General features: G+C 36.3%; 1 protein-coding gene across 3 annotated transcripts in view; it reads left to right on the top strand.

Annotated features, from left to right (window-relative positions):
* LOC108756156 (putative polypeptide N-acetylgalactosaminyltransferase 9) overlaps nucleotides 1-12,789 on the top strand; it is a 229,556-nt gene that overhangs the window by 104,950 nt on the left and 111,817 nt on the right. For all 3 annotated transcript variants that reach the window (XM_018499764.1, XM_018499763.1, XM_018499761.1), the window contains exon 3: nucleotides 9,187-9,239. The gene's annotated coding sequence lies outside the window, so the exon portion shown is untranslated. The remainder of the gene's footprint in view (nucleotides 1-9,186; nucleotides 9,240-12,789) is intronic.

The raw sequence follows: 12,789 nt of genomic DNA, 5'->3' as shown, positions 1-12,789 counted from the left end.
ATGCAGTGCGCTGATGAAAGCTCGCGTGCGGAATGGGTCCATTTCTTCTCGCATCTTTTCGAGTGCGACGATACTACTGCTGTGCGAATATTATCCATTGTATTATTAACAATGAAAATAGACTTGTCACGCTTGCCATCTGTATACTCACGACGGCCCGACTGTCCACCGTAAAGTTAATCTAACCGCTGTTAACCCGAAGGTTTCGATCGCTCTCTTGGTACATCGGTGAAAGATGAACGCCTTTAGAAAGGCAACACGGCAATTCGAGCTATCACTTGGAATAATATCTTTATATATAAATTTATTAAATGTCAATTGATATTCTCTACAGGTACTCAGAGGTATATCGTTAGGCTCAGCTAATATTAGATGATATTTAGGAAGGAAATCGCTCGCTAAATCTGCTATTCTGTCTTACGAAAAATCTTGTGTTTACCGAACTCTCGCGATTAAATTCTCATCTGAATCTCATTTTGAAAATGAAAAGTCACTTTTCCTCTGTCGTTTCTCAAAGCTTCCGATACCTGCTCTCTCTCTCTCTCTCTCTCTCTCTCTCTCTCTCTCACTCTCTCCTCACTCTTCGGATCTACGCTTCCAATTAACGCTTGACGTTGTGGACGGCGGCTTTTATGTGGCCGCGTTCCGTTTTCCTCTCACGAGTTTGTCGGCAAATTACTTTTTAAGTGTCTCGCCGACATTACCGAACGTCAATGTCGCTTAATGACTGTTCGATTCGTTAGCATGTCCGTGAAACTACTGGGAAGGTCGTAAAGTGTCTGGGAGACTTTACAGAGGGTGTTCTATAAAGCAGCTGAGGGAAACCTTAAGGAGAACATTATGCCTTTGGAAATTGAAGACTCTAAATGTATCAAGCGATATATTACTATCTTTTTTATTACGAAAATATTTAAATGAAATTAAAGATAAATTTTCTCTCTCTCCCTCTTTTATAAATTCACTAACTTATTAAAAGTAATAAATATAGTAAATTTGTAAATTTTGAAGCGACTACTATACAAATGTTAATTGTACGTTTGCTCAGTTTCAAGCATTTATCACAGAAATAATCCACTTTTATGCTTTACACTCCTCTAGACTTTAATTAATTCTGCGTGATTGCGCGTCAAGGACAAAGACTAAAAGGGGAGGCCGTCTTGGCAGTCATAAGCAGACTCTACTAATCCTCTTAAATGTGAAGGATGGCACCATCTCACTCCTCGAGACGACGTCTTCAAACACGCTGACTCGTTGGTGATAAAAAAGTGCTCTTGGTCGGTTGCCTGGGTCATTACTAGCACATTGACTCGTCGAATACTCATTCAATTACGTTGTAAAAGCAATTATCATGCCCTATTACTCTATATACAATACAAGGTGAGAAAATGAAAAATGACGTCTTCAAATCGTTGTCAGTCGAGCCAGGCGAGCCAACGTTGCGTCGGTCGATATAAACTGCGGTCTAATCGCGGATGCTGGAGTTCATTGCATCGCCGAAAGCGAAAGCAACCGCTTTAATGAGCGTGGGACGGCTACGCGATAATGCCGACGATGCATTCCCTACGATAACACGGTGCAGTGACTCTTTACTAAAGCTTGTATGTGTGATCACGAATGTGTGTCATGCTGTCAATATCATTATGAAAGTTCTCCTGGACTTCTCATCTGATAAATATTTTTTGTTGTCTGCAGTATAAGGTCATCCAGTAAAGAAGAGACTTTGAACGGAGGTCAAATTCATTAAATGTTATAAGACGGGACTGATTGATAAAAGATATTTGTTATTTTACGTACACAAGTGTCATCTTAAACGTGAAAATAGTATATGTTGCATACAATGGATTTGTCGTGAAATCTAATTTATATTGTTTTTTTATAAATTAGAATAACATAAATAATAATGTAGAATGAATATATTGATTGATTCAGAGTTACGTATTTCATTCTTTTCTACTATATAGAGTTTAAGGAAAAAATAAGAAAAATTACATTTTCGAATTAATCCAAATATCATATATTATATTTTCTTGTCTAAAGTGGCTACGATATTTTCTTTCTCCGAAAATTATCTTACTTTATATCGAATAGAAAAATATATATAATTATTTTCAATGAATATATATTTTTACAATAAAAGACTATATACCCTATATGCAAATCATGTAAATTGAAAGTTAAGCAAAACTATTAAATTTAATTTAATCTCGAGTCCAATTTTTAATGTACAATAAATTGATATCATTTATATTTAAATATCTTTCTATATCAAAAATTGAGAATGTTCCAGTTTTCTTCAAATTAAATTTTCCGAAACGATGATAGTTTAAATTAGTACTTTGATTAAATAAAGTAAATTATATTTTAATTTTTTATCAAATGAATCTGATTTTATCAGATTTTTTTAAAACAAAAATCTGGTATAGAATAAAATTAATGAAATAGATAATACTTTGAAAAGATTGTATTTTTAATTTATTTTAAAGAATCTACAATGAAATGGTAATTATTGGTCTGAAATATAATAATCATTGACTTTTAATGATTTTCCACAAACATTCTAGTTATTTCATATTTTATTGCCAGTGATGTATGCACGAAGTGGAAAATTACAATCGTGATAGAATATTGAACATTAATAGCATACAAATTACAAAATATTGGTTTTGTGAAATTGCTATTTATAACAGCATATTGGTTTTGTTACTAATTGCATATATATAATTAAATATAATAGACTATAATTCAATAGAATTGTCTTAAATAGAACATAATTTGTTTTTAAACGAGGGAATTGTGAAACAGAAGATGTAAAAGTTTTATATATATACATATATATAATATATAAAACTTAAAAAGGGGAAGAATGTTTGAGCATTATATAACTAAAATACTGATATTTGCACGTTAATTTCAATCTTTCAATATCATTGAATTCAATATTCATTGAATTTATTCACTAAAACAAGATTAGCTAGATGACATAATAAAGATTAACTAGGTTAGGAATTTCACTGATTACCGGTGGCATATTTGACACTGATTCAGATTTCGAAAGCAGTGGATTGTTTTATAGAACATCAATATTAAAACAGAAAATCTAAAAGCAGAAAATTACAATACGCTATAATAAGAAATAGATATACATTTTTAGTGTGTTTTTGTCAATAAGACAATTTTCTATGTTCGATCATACTTTCCATGAAATGAGCTTTCTAAAAAATTGCATAAGAGTCCGATGTCTAATCGTCATCGGTCTATCGCATTAGACCGTGCTGTGTCTGATAGCGGCGGAAAGTCAAACAGCGAGCGATACGGAGATTCGAAAGTTCCAACTGGCGCGGGCGAAAAAAGACATTCGCCGACTTTCGCCGCGTAATCCCACCGTTATTCATAGCCGCGGCGGCATTATCCGAGTTCCTAAGTAGGATTACCGGAAGGGGTGCTAACCCACCTCCACCTTCTCTCAATCTCGCGTAGAATTGTAGAAAAAGCTCCGAAGGGAAACTTCTTAACTGCGTGATCCTACCCGGCGGCGCCAAAGCGCCTTCTTTCGTTCCCGAGTCCTTCCATCCCTGTTCCTCGCGCGCTTCGCGCGTTCTTCTCGCGAGAGAATGGAGATATCCGTGAAACGTCACGGCGCATTGTAATATCCGCGGGAATCTCTCTGCTGCTGCTGGGCCCCATCTCGTCAGCGTAGGCGGAAATGGGAGAGATCGCGTGGGCGGCCGTTGTCGCGCGGATGGGACGGCAATACGACAAGCGCGACTGCAATCTCGTTGGCGAGGAGATCGGAAAGAATTAGCTTACTTCGTGCTGCGAACGTGAATCGAGACGTCGAGTGCCTTCGCCGCCCGAGTAAATGAGAGAGCGGTCGGAACAAAATCGGAACAGTGTCAGGATCGGGATGAGAGCAGATGAGAGGCTCGCATGAGAGTCGTACTATATGCACACACGTATACGTGCGCATATGCTCTTGTCATTTTATCATTTCACATTGTCACGCTGGCATTGCATCCTCTGGAACAGTGTTCTCTTCTTTCCGTTTTATCGTCACCGCGTGACTCTTTCCACGATCACACACGTTCACGCGGAATTTCGTAAAAGCGTAAAATACGTACGTTGCTCGCTATTACCGACCGTGGAACAATTAAAACCATTCGACTGACACTCGTAGGTCGTTATTTAACCGCTCGCCCGCGTTACATCGCCATAAAAATATCACGTCCGGCACGGAAGAGAGTTGCGAATTGCGTGCGGTGTAGCTTCGTATTGCCGCTTCGCGATACGGTCTAATCGCGTGGCGGATGCCGCGTCAAAAGTGCCAGGCGACTATTTTCCGTTCATCGCGGAATGTGTGAGACGTACATGACACGGCTCCGAAGCACTAACCTGCCGCAAACTTGACGTATTGTTTGTCACGCGTGCGGCAAGCCGTTGACGTTAACGCGTTACTATTAATGTAGGGAGTAATTAGAACAGTTTGTCGAACCGCAGTGTAACTTTGCGGCCGTATTTTACGACGGAAGTGTCGCGCGGATGTCGTAAATGTCGTTAACGTGGCGCGACTAATAAACATAATGCATCATTGCTATTCGATGTAACGCGCAACGTTGTTTATCACGATAAAATATGCCGCGCCGTTTATAAGATGCAGCCGAGTTAATTAATTAGCCTAACTTATATGTAGTTCGTAATTGATTATTAACTTGTAAATCGTTATAAGACGTTACCTCGTCGTTGGGACCTCTCATATGTTTTGCGTAAACTCGTCTATATATAATATTATGTGAAGTCGTACAGGAGAAATAGCTATAGAGAAAAAAAGTATACGATGTTTCACGATGTTCCTTGATAAATGAAAGAAATATTGTGCCGGAAATATGTTCCTTATCAGCTATTTTTTTTTATTATGATTGAACAATATGGATTGCATTAACGTTAAGTAAAAACCTGGTCCTGGTACATCTGACAACTCGTATCATACATCATTTAATATTACAGGCTTGTAATTAACAACGGTGCAGGACGAATGACAGAGTGTAATTTGGAAAACGATTAATTTATATATCATCCAAGTCTCTTGTGTCCGATATAAATTATCTTTATAGCACCCGGATAGCATCTGGGTTCGAATGATCCTTATAAAATGATCGTTGTAATTAAAATTCGAGTAAAATCAACGTCTATTTGCAGTTATTCATTTATCTATTCCGAAGTATACGTGGCAAGAGTCATGTGCAAAATGTTACTATATGTTGTTTCCAAGATATACGAATTTCGACTAGTTCATTAGTATCGAATTGCGCGTGCGATGACACAGAGGAGAAACAATTTCGTGGCTTCACGTTGTATTGCTATTATTGTACAATACCTTGTTACGCGAATTCTCGCGTATTAAGACGCTGCAAAATCGTGAACGGCTGTAAGAAGGTCGCGATCTAGATCTTGACTTTTGCTAAACCAGTTTGCGAGGCCACGTTGGAGCAGCTCGTTGCAAACACGCTCGAGGCTACTGACCCTTCGTGCTCACAAACGCGCCACGAGACCTCGCGGACTACGCGTGCTGCACAAGAGATGGTGGAGTCTCGACTTTCCGACCGACAGGAACCATCTTTTTCCCCTGGATTCTTTCTTTTATTAAAACGAAAAAGAAAAAAATTAAAGGAAAAGGAGCACGCGCTCCATACGATATTGGAAAAGACTTTAACATGCAAATATTAAATCTTGTTACAAGTATGTTGCATTATAGACTTAAATTTGATAAAGTAACAAATTAATTATAATTGGTAATAAGAATTACAGTAGTTATATTAATGCTGGAATATTAAGAAATTATTAATTATTCAAATAATTAACAAATTAAATAGTAAAGATGGATGGATACGAAGAATTTAAACGCGCAGATGTTTCGATTTTTAATTCGAGTTCTCTTCAACGCGATGACAAACAGATTGATAGGTAGAAAGATCCAACATGGTCAATTGAATGATTTTTGGTAGTCGAATTATTATACATAAAATCTTCTCTCCCAAAAATCCAAAGACATTACATTAAAGAAAAGTCCGGAATTAGTAGATAATTCACAAGAGGGATCAGAAGATCCTGAGAAGATGACAATTGCCAATAAATTGACAAACAATTTTTGCGTTCAATGGCACATGTCAAGATAGAAATTCATTTTCGGGCTTCTTCGTTATTTGCACGATTGCAATCAATGTAAAACTAAATGGTGAAATATTGTAGAGAGATTGTTTACCATGCGCGCGCGCGCGCGAATTTGGCCTCATCATCGAGTGTTCTAAATGGGGAGCGTCACGTGGGGACATGTCGCTAGATTAAGTAATGCGTGTCTCGTTGCTGCAATCGGTCGGTATTGACTGAATTGACAGTCTTCCGCTTGCATGCGTGCGGTCCGTCGGTGCGCATCACTCGAAAGAGCAGGAGAGAAAGAGGAAAATGAGTGTGTTACAATGGCGTCGATAACGGAGATGTCATCTGTCCGAACAAACTGACGTTAGTTGACCCTAGAAAAATTTCAAGTACGCAACGCGCACGACCCGTTACTTTGGACGGACGTCCTCATTGATTGAAATAGATGGATTGTCATACGCACGCTGGCGATGCCAACTAGTTCATTGATAATATGTCTACGTTAAATACATTGTACACGTCCTACGATCGATATTACATGTCGCATTGCATGTATTAAAATTAATTTATCCATGTAACGTCGATAATGTCGGCCCGATATTATCGGGGCAATTATCGGAAATTTATCCCGCTGAAATATACACTGTACAATTTTCATCCAGAATTCTCGACAGAATAATAAACTGTCTTTATTTCTGTTTAATATTTCAACACGACCATTAAAGATTCAGATTTACAAATATTTCTATTGTGGGGGTTGTGAGCAATCTCGATACACTATGGTACGTAGATCCGGGGCTGAGCAACGTCGCGATAACCTACGATGTGGCTGTTATGTTTTGACGTGCATCGCATCGTGGCAATCGATTGAATTTGCCTCTATCCTGCTCCCGCGCTCACCAAACCTCTCAGGCTCTCTCAGGTCGATGACTATTAAATCCTTTTTTAAAACGCCAAGAGCCTGCAAGTCGTGGGATTGGATGCTCCCACGAAGAGAGAACGGTACGCGATTAGAAGGCATTTTGACATCGTGTGTTTCTCATCCTTGTATCTTGACAGGAGAGTTGCTATTACCTCTCGCTCGCAAGATGAGGGTCATGGCTAGATCGACCTTTCTTGCCTCTTTTCCTTCTTCTTCTTTCCCCTTTTCCTTTTTCTTCTTCTTCTTCTTCTTCTTCTTCTTCTTCTTCTTCTTCTTCTTCTTCTTCTTCTTCATTCCCACTCTATTATCTGCCAAAAGCAGCGTACGCTAGACATAAAAGTTTCGTTCTCAATCTCACGAACCGTTCTCGCAGTCGTGTGGATGTTGAAGAACGGATGTGGAGACGTGGAGGTGAAGAGAATATAGGCAAACGGGCGATAGAAGGGTATGCGGGAATCGAGTACGGAACTCTGTGCGCAAACACGACGATTGTATTACATCGAACGTTCCATTTCAACGAGCCATCAGGCATGCATACGAAACCTTTTTAACTTTATACAGCGCACGTTCTTTTTCGATCACGACGATCGTTTCCACAAAGTTTTTTTTATCGGGGTCAGTGGTTTTTTTTTTTTTTGAGAAGAATTGCTGAGCATCGAAAATTTGTTGATAATTTGAAGATAAAGAAAATGGCATCAAAAACCGTTTGAGAATACAACATTTTTGGAAATAATATATTGATTTTGTAATAATTTGTGCGTGAAAGTTATGTTTGGGATAATACACGTAGTTATTAATTTGTGAATAAATTAAATTTTATGGTAAAGGTAATTTCATCACATTAGTGCAGTCATATCATTGGTTAATCGACATTTCCGGTGGTCGATTTACATACGAGGAATCCAGAATTCATTACGGTAGCATATTCAAATAGGAACATAGTTCTACTCTATCTCATAAAATATTAAGTTCGCATGATTAATATTCCTAGTTTTATAGTTATAGTATTATATACTTACCGTTGCATTTTTAACTCTGAACCGTTTATTATGATACACATATTAAGTGGCTGCTAGTCATCTTCAAATTTTCATGAATTTACGTTATACATGTATTAAGTTTTAATTTTTTTAGAGAAGAAGAAATATCGGTATTGAAATGTAATAAAAATATTATTGTATTGATTGCGTAATATTTTTATAGAATTTGCCATACCAATTGTTTGCATTAGTATTGAAGTGATCGAGAACATCGATTAAAAAGTATGGATTTATAACTATAATATACTATAATAGAGTATGGTGGAACTATTCCGTCAATTTCAATTTGCGATATAAAAAAGTGATATAAAAATTCGCAGAAAAATATCTCACATATTTATATTTCAAATTATATTTGAAACATAACTGATTTATTACTGAACATAGTGTAATCTTTTGTAAACATAAAAATTTACATACAACAGAGAAAAACGTAAATGTCTAATTCTATATGGAAAAGAATACAAATGTTTAATTAAAATGTAGCGCAAGCTGCTCAATCATGTCAGGCGACATTTGGCGCCAGATTGTGTGCAAAAATTTGTTAATTCTACTCGGTCGGCAAGAATTCCGTTAATTGGAGTATCCCAACTTCCTTCCTAATAGAATTAGATCGGAAGTTCTCGGTTCCTTTCGGTAGAGCAAAGATGCTCTCCTTATATTACGGTGCAGCATCTGGCATCGTCATTTATTGTGCTCTTGTTCGGCGATATTGCAACTGATAGCTTCAGGAATTCAAATGCCAAAGCGTGAAAGTGCACAGTGATTAAATACGCATTTGCACCTGTTTTTGTACCGACGAGTAGTTTGACTATACATATTATGTGCGAAATAAATTTGTTTCGTAATTCTCTCGATAATTTGCTAGCGAAGATAACTAGAAAACTAGAAAAAATTAAAATAAAACCAAATGAAAAATAAATATATTATACACTGGCAGTGATTTGAACTAGTTGAAACGAAATCAACTAATAGGATTATTTAATAGGATAATTTCGAACCGTTACATTAGTAATAAGTTGTTTTCGTAAACAGTATCGTAGACTAACATTTTCGTTTTTTTTTTATTTACAGATTGAAGGAAGCCGATATTCTATGGAGATGCACTCATCGTACGTGATAGCGAGGTAAGCGATAATTTTCAGACGTACGTAATTTTTATGCGTTGAATAAATCATAGATATAATTAGATATCAAACGTCTAGTCGATCTTTTATAAATAGTAGATCTATCTATTCGGTGATTAAGACTAATTGATATGTTCGTGAAATATGTCGTCGTGCAAACAGCTTTAATGAGTAATCGGTTGGATGGACCGTCGATGCACTATCGGTGTTATTAGAACGGAATGCGACATATCGATCCCTGAATGTACGCTCAAATCCGTGCATTTCCGTTCGGTCTGCGAATTCTCGTGGCATGCCTTCGACATGTGGAGCGTGAAGATGCCAGCGGCATCACGCAAGCACGCGGTTTGTAGCGATTGAAATTAGCTGACCATCATGTTTAGGACAACTAAACGTCTTATGAGATATTTCGCCATATATACTTTTCATATTACGTGCCACCTATCTATGTGTATGTTATATAATTTCCTTATGATATATATTAGAAATAACAGGAAACGCGGCAAATGCTTCGCGCAATCTATTTATAGTGACATGACAATGAATGCAATTTTACTTTAAAATAAGATAAACGAAATTTGGATTGGATTTAAAAAAATTATTATATTTTTGCTATTTCCTGTTTAATATATTATTCGAATAATTTTTATATTTGAAAATCAATATAGGTATGTGTAAGCTAATAGTTGTACTATGCATATGTTAATAAACCAATATCGGTGCAGATATTCGAAACATGGAAATATCGGTAAACAGCGAATATTGGTAAACTAATAGAATCATCATAATTGCAACTAATTGAATATTCTAGACTCTTCGATATTTTACACTTTTTTTAATCATAAAAATTTTGCATAGTTTTAATATAAAATATCAATTTATGATCAATCGGTTTAATGAAATTAAGCATAGAAGAATTCGGTCCTTATGTCTTTTACATAAATCTTTTATATAAAATCTCCTTTCATTTTGTATATAAATGTTTAAAGATAATTTAGAATAATGAAGGAACGCTTTCTTTGCATGCGAAAGAATGCATTTATACAATTATGCATTATTACAAAACGACACAAAAAAGGCAGAGTTTCCTAATTAATGAGAATCCCAGTAGTATGCATCTCAATAATAATTATATTATGAGATTTTATCGAATTTTTTTATCGAATCCATTTCATATCTACGTGATTATTGTGATTATTCTTTGAATTTCACGTTTAATTAAACGAATGCCACGAGCACTTTAAATGTGCATTATTGAAATATATGAATAAGATATCAAGATAATTTTAAATAAGATAATTGCATATATGATTGAAATAGATTTTTCAACGTTGTACCTTTAACAAATTGAGACTGGCGTTCTTCAATTGACAGTCCTTTAATTGGTTTAAAATGTTTATAACTGTTGTAACTCATTGCTGTCATTGCAATATTCAATTTGCTTTTTTGAAATATTGTCTGGTTTACCGCGATTTTGTTACCGCGGTAACAATTTGCTATACTTTTATCTATTTATATTGATTGACTTTGCGAAAAATGTCCACTTGAACTCTCCAGTAAATTCATACATCGAATAAATGGCCTTTTTCCCGATAAACAGTAAATACAAATCAATCTCTTGCGATGTCGAAAGTTCTATATTATGCCTGACAAAAAAATACATACGTGTATTTGTTTTTAATCACGCGAGAGAGTCTCAAAATTTGATTAATTTGTATCGCAACTTTATATTTTATGTGAAATCATATAATTTATTTTTATGAAAAAAATTGTTACTTCAATTAAAAAAAATGCTATGTATTATTACGTTACTTAAATTTTCAATCTTATATACGCACTTACGTATATGCGTTTACAAAAAAATTAAATTTAAAAAAAAATGATAGCCGTGGCTGAGTACTTAAACTGACAAGTTTCTGCATACACAAAGGTGTTATATTTAACTCTAGAATACATTTCAGGTTGTGGTTTTGAGAAGAAGTTATTTTGTTTAAATGTTACTCTTGCACTACGCTTATACCGTATATTGCTGTGCTTGCATACGAGTTTGCGATTTAACTTGAGAGCATTCTATACTATTGGCAACTTTGTGATAGCCCAATAGTAATGAAGCATCTGGCATATAATCAATGTAAATCAAAACCACATCAAAGCAACAGCACAAAGTTTTTTATTTGTAGTTATAAACGAGAAAATAGCGATGTAAAAAAGGGAAAAATAAAAAGAACGAAAGATAGAAACATATTTATCATAGTGATGAGTGTGCGTTGAGAGAGTGATATTTTTTTCCTGAATTTTATGAAAGTGACCCCAATTTTATTTGCAAATTTTTTTCTGCGGGAAATAACCGTCATTAAAAGTGTCTTGCTCAAAATGCAAATTGTGACGAAAGCACTGACATTTATTTATAATACGTATTCTTTTAATAGATGTAGCAATAAAAGGCGCCATTTGGACCCGCTATTTAAAATGTTGTACCGCGAATCGAGCAATATAAATTGCTCCACGTGAAAAATCTCGCGAAAATAACACAACGCGTGTATGCGTACACGAGCGATGAACGTAAATGGTACGAATCGTTTTCTCGAAAAAAAAAAAGACCGGGGTTGCGATGGAAGTCGGACGAATTCGGACGAAATTAATTTGTCGCGAAAATCAGAAATAGATGCAAAGTAGGCAATTAACTGGGAGGAGATCGCACGGAGGAAATCACACCCGTGCATGATTGGCTCTCCTGAAAGGTAAACGATCTCTGTCTCGGTCCTTCTTGCCGCGCTGGCGTTGTGCATTCGGGTAAATTGCATTTCGATCGACCCAGTTTTTATTTCAATTTGTCGTGAATTTATGTGCGAATTATCGGAGAAAGAACGCGGTGGAATCGAGACAGAGAGAGGTGGTGGCTCATAAGGAGGGAGAGGGAAAAAGAAAAGAGAGACGGAAGGAGAACCGAAAGAGGTGCGGGTAGGTGGCACGATTTACTCGCGTCGTTTCTCGGCACCCTCTCGCTAACTACGATTCAATTTGCATTTCATTCAATAAATCGTGCCTCTCTTCGCGCTTTTCCCGACACACACACACACACATACACACACGCGCGCGCGCGTGTTTTCCCGGAAATTCTTCATCTCTTTACCTCACAACGACGAATGTCGCGCAAACTCGCCTAATATGACTTCGGTTCTCCCTTCGATAACGAGCATTCTTCTCACGTTCTGTGTTCCCCTCTTTTCTCTTCTTTCTCCGAGATGTCTCAAAAATGATGAAATTATTTTTTGTTTATGGATAACTATAAAGGTGCTCGACAACATGCTCATTTACGATAAGAAACACGAGATTTCACACACACACACACACACAAGAGCTTGTATATTTTATTTATCAGATTCGATACGTTGTTAGATATCGCGTGTATCAACGAAGCCTTCGCTCGAGATAAGGAGCATGACATGTTTACACGCAAGAGGGGGTGCGTGTTTTAATTGCTATCAACTAGAACAGATAGACGTTAGAGAATTGTGTTGAAGCATTTACTTACGAAAAAATTCAAAAA

This window comes from Trachymyrmex septentrionalis, unplaced genomic scaffold (genome assembly GCF_001594115.1).
Source record: "Trachymyrmex septentrionalis isolate Tsep2-gDNA-1 unplaced genomic scaffold, Tsep1.0 scaffold96, whole genome shotgun sequence".
NCBI classification, from domain to species: Eukaryota; Metazoa; Arthropoda; class Insecta; order Hymenoptera; family Formicidae; genus Trachymyrmex; species Trachymyrmex septentrionalis.
This window is presented reverse-complemented; position numbering and strand designations above follow the sequence as displayed.